Source organism: Zalophus californianus, chromosome X (assembly GCF_009762305.2).
Source record: "Zalophus californianus isolate mZalCal1 chromosome X, mZalCal1.pri.v2, whole genome shotgun sequence".
Lineage (NCBI taxonomy): Eukaryota > Metazoa > Chordata > Mammalia > Carnivora > Otariidae > Zalophus > Zalophus californianus.
The window spans coordinates 51,210,313-51,217,964 of NC_045612.1; positions in this window are offsets into that span (position 1 = coordinate 51,210,313).

Consider the following 7,652-nt stretch of genomic DNA (forward strand, 5'->3'; position numbering starts at 1 on the left):
CAACAAAAGCAGGCCACGTATTATAGTGAAATTTACAAAATATAGAGTTAAAGAGAAATCCTAAAAGCAGCAAGACAAAAGATGTTCCTAACTTACAAGGGAAGACTACTAAGGTTAGCAATAGATCTCTCCACAGAAACTTGGCAAGCCAGAAGAAAATGGTATGATATATTCGATGTGCTGAATGGGAAAAATCTGCAGAAAAGAATATTCTACCCAGCAAGACCATCATTTAGAATAGAAGGAGAGATAAACAATTTCCCAGACAAACAAAAACTAAAGGAGTTTGTGACCACTAAACCAGCCTTGCAAGAAACATTAAAGGGGACACTTTGAGTGGGAAGGAAAGATCAAAAGTGACAGAGACTAGAAAGGGACAGAGAAAATCCCCAGAAACAACAACAAAGCGAGTAATAAAATGGCACAAAATTCATTTCTATCAATAATTACTCTGAATGTAAATGGACTAAGTGCCCAATCAAAAGACACAGGGTGTCAGAATGAATATATATATATATATATATATATATATATATATATATATATATATATATATCAAGACCCATCTATATGCTGCCTACAAGAGATTCGTTTTAGACCTAAAGACACCTGTAGATTGAAAGTGAGGGGATGGAGAAATATTTATCACACAAATGGATGTCAAAAGAAAGGTGGAGTAACAGTACTTATATGGGACAAACTAGACTAAACCAAAGACTGTAATAAGAGATGAAGAAGGGCACTACATCATAATAAAGGCATCTATCCAACAAGAAGATCTAACAATTGTAAATATTTATGCCCCCAACTTGGGAGCACCCAAAAATGTAAAACAATTACTAACAAACATAAAGGAACTCATTGATAACAATACGATAATAAGGGACTTTAGCACCCCATTTACATCAATGGACAGATCATCTAAGCAGAAAATCAACAAAGAAACAATGGCTTTCAATGATGCACTGGACCAGACGGGCATAACATATATTCAGAACATTTCATCCTAAAGCAGCAGAATACATATTCTTTTCAAGTGCACATGGGACATTCTCCAGAAGAAATCACATACTAGGTCATAAATCAAGCCTCAATAACCACAAAAAGACTGAGATCATGTCATGCATATTTTCTGACCACAATTGCTATGAAACTTGAAGTCAACCACAAGAAAAAATTTGGAAAGACCACAAATACATGGAGGCTAAAGAACATCTTACTGAAGAGCGAATGGGTCAACTGGGAAATTAAAGAAGAAATTTTAAAAAAATACATGGAAACAAATGGAAAGGAAAACACAACCATCCAAATCCTTTGGGAGGCATCAAAAGTGGTCATAGGAGGGAAGTATAGAGCAATACAGGCCTACCTCAAGAAGCAAGAAAAATCTCAAATACCAGCCTAACCTTACATCTAAAGGAGCGAGAAAAAGAACAACAAATGAAGCCTAAAGCCAGCAGAGGAAGGCAAATAATAAAGATTAGAGCAGAAATAAAGATATAGAAACAAACATAGGAAAAACAGTAGAAGAGATGAATGGAACCAGGAGCTCTTTGAAAAAATTAATAAAATTGATAAACCCCCAGCCAGACTTATCAAAAAGAAAACAAAAAGGACCCAAATAAATAAAATCACAACCACCATTGCAAAAATACAATTATAAGAAATATTATGAAAAAATATATGCCAGCAAATTGGGCAATCTGGAAGAAATGGATAAATTCCTAGAAGCAAATAAACCACCAAAATTGAAACAGGAGGAAATAGAAAACTTTAACAGACCAATAGCCAGCAAAGAAATTGAATCGGTAATCAAAAAACTCCCCAAAAAAACGAAAGTCCAGGGCCAGATGGCTTCCCAGGGGAATTCTACCAAACATTTAAAGAAGAGATAATACCCATTCTTCTCAAACTGTTCCAGACAATAGGAAAAGAAGGTAAACTTCCAAACTCATTCTAGGGGGCTAGCATTACCCTGCTTCCAAAACCAAAGACTCCACTAAAAACAAAACAAAACAAAAACAAAACAACTATAAGCCAATATCCCTGAACATGGATGCAAAAATTCTCAACAAAATACTAGCAAATCGAATCCAACAGTATATTAAAAGAATCATTCACCATGATCAAGTGGGATTTATTCCTGGGCTGCAAGGGTGGTTCAATATGCACAAATCAATGTGATATACCACATTAATATAAGAACCATATTATCATTTCAATAGATGCAGAAAAAACATTTGACAAAGTACAGCATCAATTCTTGATAAAAACCCTCAACAAAGTAGGTCTAGAGGGAGCATACCTCAACATCATAAAGGCCATATATGAAAGACCCACAGCTAATATCATCCTCAGTGGGGAAAAACTGAGAGCTTTTCCTCTATGGTCAGGAACAAGACAGGGATGTCCACTCTCAGCACTGTTATTGAACATAGTACTGAGAGTCTTAGCCTCAGCAATCAGACAACAAAAAGAAAAAAAAGCATCCAAATCAGCAAGGAAGAAGTCAAACTTTCACTATTTGCCGATGACGTGATACTCTTTGTGCAAAACCCAAATTTCCTAGAACTGATAAATTCAGTAAAGTGGCAGGATACCAAATATATAAAAAATATAGTATAGAAATATACTATAATATACTATAGTATAGTATAGAAATCTGTTGCATTCTTATACACCAATAATGAAGCAGCAGAAAGAGGAATCAGGGAATCAATACCATTTACAATTGCACCCAAATCCATAAGATACCTAGGAATAAACTTAAGGAAAAATGTAAAAGATCTGAAAACTATAAAACATTGATGAAAGAAATTGAAGAGGACACAAAGAAATGGGAAAACATCCCATGCTCATGGATTGAAAGAACAAATATTATTAAAATGTCTATATTGCCCAAAGCAATCTACACATCTAATGCAATCCTTATCAGAATACCACCCACATTTTTCACAGAACTAGAACAAACAATCCTAAAATTTTATGGAACCTAGCTAAAGCAACCTTGAAAAAGAAAAGCAAAGGTGGAGGCATCATAATTCTGGACTTCAGGTTATATTGCAAAATTGTAGTGATCAAAACAGTATGGTACTGGCACAAAAACAGACACATAGGTCAATGGAACAGAGTAGGAAACCGAGAAACGAACCCACAACTATATGGTCAACTAATCCTCGACAAAGCAGGAAAGAATATCTAATGGGAAAAAGAGTCTCTTCAACAACTGGTGTCGGGAAAACTTAACAGCAACATGCAAAAGAAAGAAACTGGAATACTTTCTTACACCATACACAAAAATAAATGCAAAATGGATGAAAGACCCAAATGTGAGATCTGAATCCATCAAAATCCTAGAGAATAACACAGGCAGTAACCTCTCTGACATAGGCCATTGCAACTTCATACTAGAAATGTCTCTTGAGGAAAAGTAAACAGAAGGAGAAATAAAGTTTTGGGGCTTCATCAAGATAAAAGCTTCTGCACAGCAACGGAAACACTTAATAAAACTAAAAGGAAAACTTCATGATGGGAAAGATATTTATGAATGTCATATTTGATAAAGGGTTAGCATCCAAAATACATAAAGAATTTGTCAAACTCAACAACCAAAAACCAAATAATCCAGTTTAAAAAGGGGCAGAAGACATGAATAGACATTTTTCCAAAAAAGACATCCAGATGGCTAACAGACACATGAAAAAAATGCTCAACATAACTCATCATCAAGGAAATACAAATCAAAACTACAATGAGATATCACCTCACACCAGTCAGAAAATCCCAAAATTAAGAACACAGGAAACAACAGGTGTTAGCGAAAATGCAGTTAAAGGGGAACCCTCCTCTTACATTGCCTGGAGGAATGCAAATGAGTTCAGCCAATCTGGAAAACAGTGTGGAGATTCTTCAAAAAGTTAAAAATAGAACTAGCCTATGATCCACCATTTGCACTACTAGATATTTACCCAAAGGATACAAAAATACTAATTCAAAGTGTTACAGGCACCCTCATGTTTATAGCAGACTTATCAACAGCCAAATTATAAAAAGAGCCCAAATGTCCATAAATTAATGAATGGATAAAGAAGAGGTGGTATATATATGTACAGTGGAATATTACTCAGCCATCAAAAATAATGACGTCTTGCCGTTTGCAAAGATTTGGATGGAGCTAGAGAGTATTATGCTATATGAAATAAATCAGAGTAAGAGAAATAGCATATGATTTCACTCATACATGGAATTTAAGAAACAAAATACATGAACATTGGGGAAAAAAGAGAGAAGCAAACCAGACTATAGGTTCTTATCTATAGAAAAGAAACTGAGGGTTGCTGGAGGGGAAGTGAATGGGGGGATGGTTTAAATGTGTGATTAGTAATAAGAAGGGCAGTGGTGACGAGCGGTGGGTGTTGTTTGTAAATGATGAATCACTAGATTTGACACCTGAAACTAATGTTACATTGTATGTTAACTAACTTAAATTTACATAAAAACTTGAAATAAATAAAAAATAAATAAATAAATAAATAAATAAATAAATCTTCTGAGTCAGGAAAAAAATCAAAATGTGATCTTGATATGTCTGTTTGCATCACGTAAATCCTGAAAGATGCTCTTTCTTTTTGTAGCTCTGCTTTTACTTTTGTCATGCAAAGAATATATTGACCTTTGTATTTCAGTTCTCATTGCTTCACCTCAAAAATTCACTTAGCACCTGTTATATACTGGGTACTGTACTAAGCCTTCGAGATGTATGAACTCTGGTCCAAGTCATTATCATCTTTTATCTGGGCAACTGCAACAAAGTGGTTTCTCTGCCTTTAGAATGGCTTCCCTTCTATCTTGACTCTGCAACCAAGGTGAGCTTTCCAAAACAAAAATTTAATTGTGTCACTCTGCTGCTTAAAATTCTTCAGATAGCTTCATTTTGGTGCTCCAGTATAAAGCCTCAATACCTTACCTTGGCTTCCATGGTCCTGCATAATCTCATCCTCATCTTGCACCATTTCACATTCAGGGTCCAGACATACTAAATTTCTTTTATTTTTTCAGGAGCTCTACATGGTGTCACTCATTTTAGATATGCTAGTTCCTTTGCCTTTTCAATCCTTCCTCTATGTTAACTCTGGTCTCCCTTGGGTCTCAGCTTAAAGGTCACCTTAGGGTAGCATCACTCCAGAGTTCACAGTATGAGTTATACAACATCCTATTAGGTTCTCTTGCTCTATGCTTCCATAAGACTGTATAATAAACCCCATTGTAATGTATCAATCTGCTTGGACTATCATAACAAAATGTCACAGATGGGTGGCTTAAACAAGAGAGAGTTTTTTTTCTAATAGTTCCAGAGTTTGGAAAGTCCAAGATCAAAATGCTGGCAAGGTGGGTTTCAGTTAGAAGCCTTTTTTCTTGCTTTGTAGATGGCCACCATTTCACTGTGTGCTCATGTGACCTCTTTCTTATGCGGACACACATCGAAAGAGATTGCCCTGGTGTTTCTCACTCTTCTTATAAAGACATCAATCCTATCTGATTAGGGTTCTATCTTATGACCTCATTTAATCTTTATTACCTCTTCATAGGCTTTATCTCTAAATACTGTCACATTGGGGGCTGATTTTTAACATGAATTTTGGAGGGACACAATTCATTCCATAACATGTAACATTCATTAAATTTTATCATTAAGATCTATTTCATCTCCTAAATTATAAGCTATGATATAGTGAGAACTTAACTAAGTACTTTTGAATGAGTAAAGAATAGTAACACATGGTCTTTGCCCTCAAAAGTTAATAAATCTAACTTATTAATTAGGCATAAGTTATGATACATCATAGCAAAGTTGATTATAATTATATGAAAAAGTATCATTGAAAAGAATTATTAATTCATTAATTTTGACCTTGATGAAGGTGAAGATGGAATGGGAGTCAGGGTGAAGGAAGACTTCACAGAGATGATATTTGAGCTGGGCTTTAAGAGAAAACGTCTCTAATGCTTTGACTATCACTATAATTAAGGTTTTCTTCCAAAACCAAAAAAAAAAATCTATAATACCTCTTAAATGTGTATTTCCAATAATATTCTTGTGTTGTGTTACATAGACTACTTCCATGAACTTAGACATCTACACTGTACAGTATCATAGCCACTAGCCATGTGTGGCTATTTAAATTTAACTTAATATAATCAAATAAAAATAAACATTCAGTTACTCTCATTCTAGCCACATTTCAAGTGCTCAATAGCCACATGTGGCTACCATATTGGACAGTGGAAATAACAAAACATTCTTATCCTTGCAGAAGACATGATATAAGCAATACATTCATTCATGTATTAAATTTTTATTGAGCATCTACTATTTACCTGGCATTGTGCTAGATGGTGGTGTGCACTAAGACAAATATGACAAGGTTCTCACTCCAGGTGATTGATCCCACTCTATTTCTGCAAATTGATTTGTGGTAAATAGCATTTGTTTATTTTTGCAAACTTCAAGATTATTATCTCTAGGAATGTGTGTGCTACTTGTAACTTGTTAAATGGAAAGGGTCTCAGATCCACACAAACAGAAGCATAGCTATGAATGGAACTTTGAATAAATTCATTACTTATTAAGTATCCATTATGTGACTACTCTATGCTAAGTACTAAAGGAAATACAAAAGAAATATAAGACAAAATATATTCCTTCTATGAGTTTATAAATTAAATAAAATGCTGAATATAAAACTAATTTATAAACCATGAATATATTTTTATTACCAAAGTAAAATTGGAGAGACTACTTTAATGAGTAGAGAACCATAAAAGATAATGTATAATCAAGTGCTAGAGTATATTATATAAACTTATAAATCCTATTCAAACCCAGAGTTGAGAAAAAAAATTGCATGAAATAAAATAGTCAAGGAAGAGTTTGGGAAGGAATTGATGATAATAGTCATGAATTATTATACTAAAAGTGACAGTAAATGAACTTGAACTGGCTTCTGTAAAAAGGGGGATTTATTGATCTATGTAACTGGAAAGTTTGGGTGTGGACTTTAGATACCAATGCATCCAGGAAATCAAAGTAATCACCTCTCTTTCTCTTCTCTTTCTTTCCGTCAGCTCTACTTTCCTCTGTATTCTTAGGAAGACTCTCTGAATCAGTCACTGTAGCCAAGAGAAGGCAGTGCTGTGGCTGGTTAAGTCTGGGTCACAACCTCATTACAGGAGGGGTGGGGGGAGTACTGAGATTTGGGTGGGTGTAATAGCCACAAAGAAAATCCCAGAAATGTATCAAAGTGAAAACAAAGTGAAACAAACAATGGAAGTTAGATAAACAACTAAAATCCAAATCCAATCCAAACATGTCCTAGAGGAAAATATTGAATTTGCTTCTTTGTCTGATGTAAAGGTAAACTGAGTATCCAAAGAAAGATAAATAGAATAAAGATACAGAGATAAGAATTAGTGTGTCATCTCCAGAGAATAAATTCTGTTTTATTACATGGGCATTTATCAGATAAGAGATCATCCATTTGCTTTGATTTCCCATCTTTAACTTTGGGCAAAACCTTTTTTAGTCTTGGCTAATCCAGTTAACATAAAACAAAATATAAGCAAACCAAATGATAAAATCCATATCCACCCCC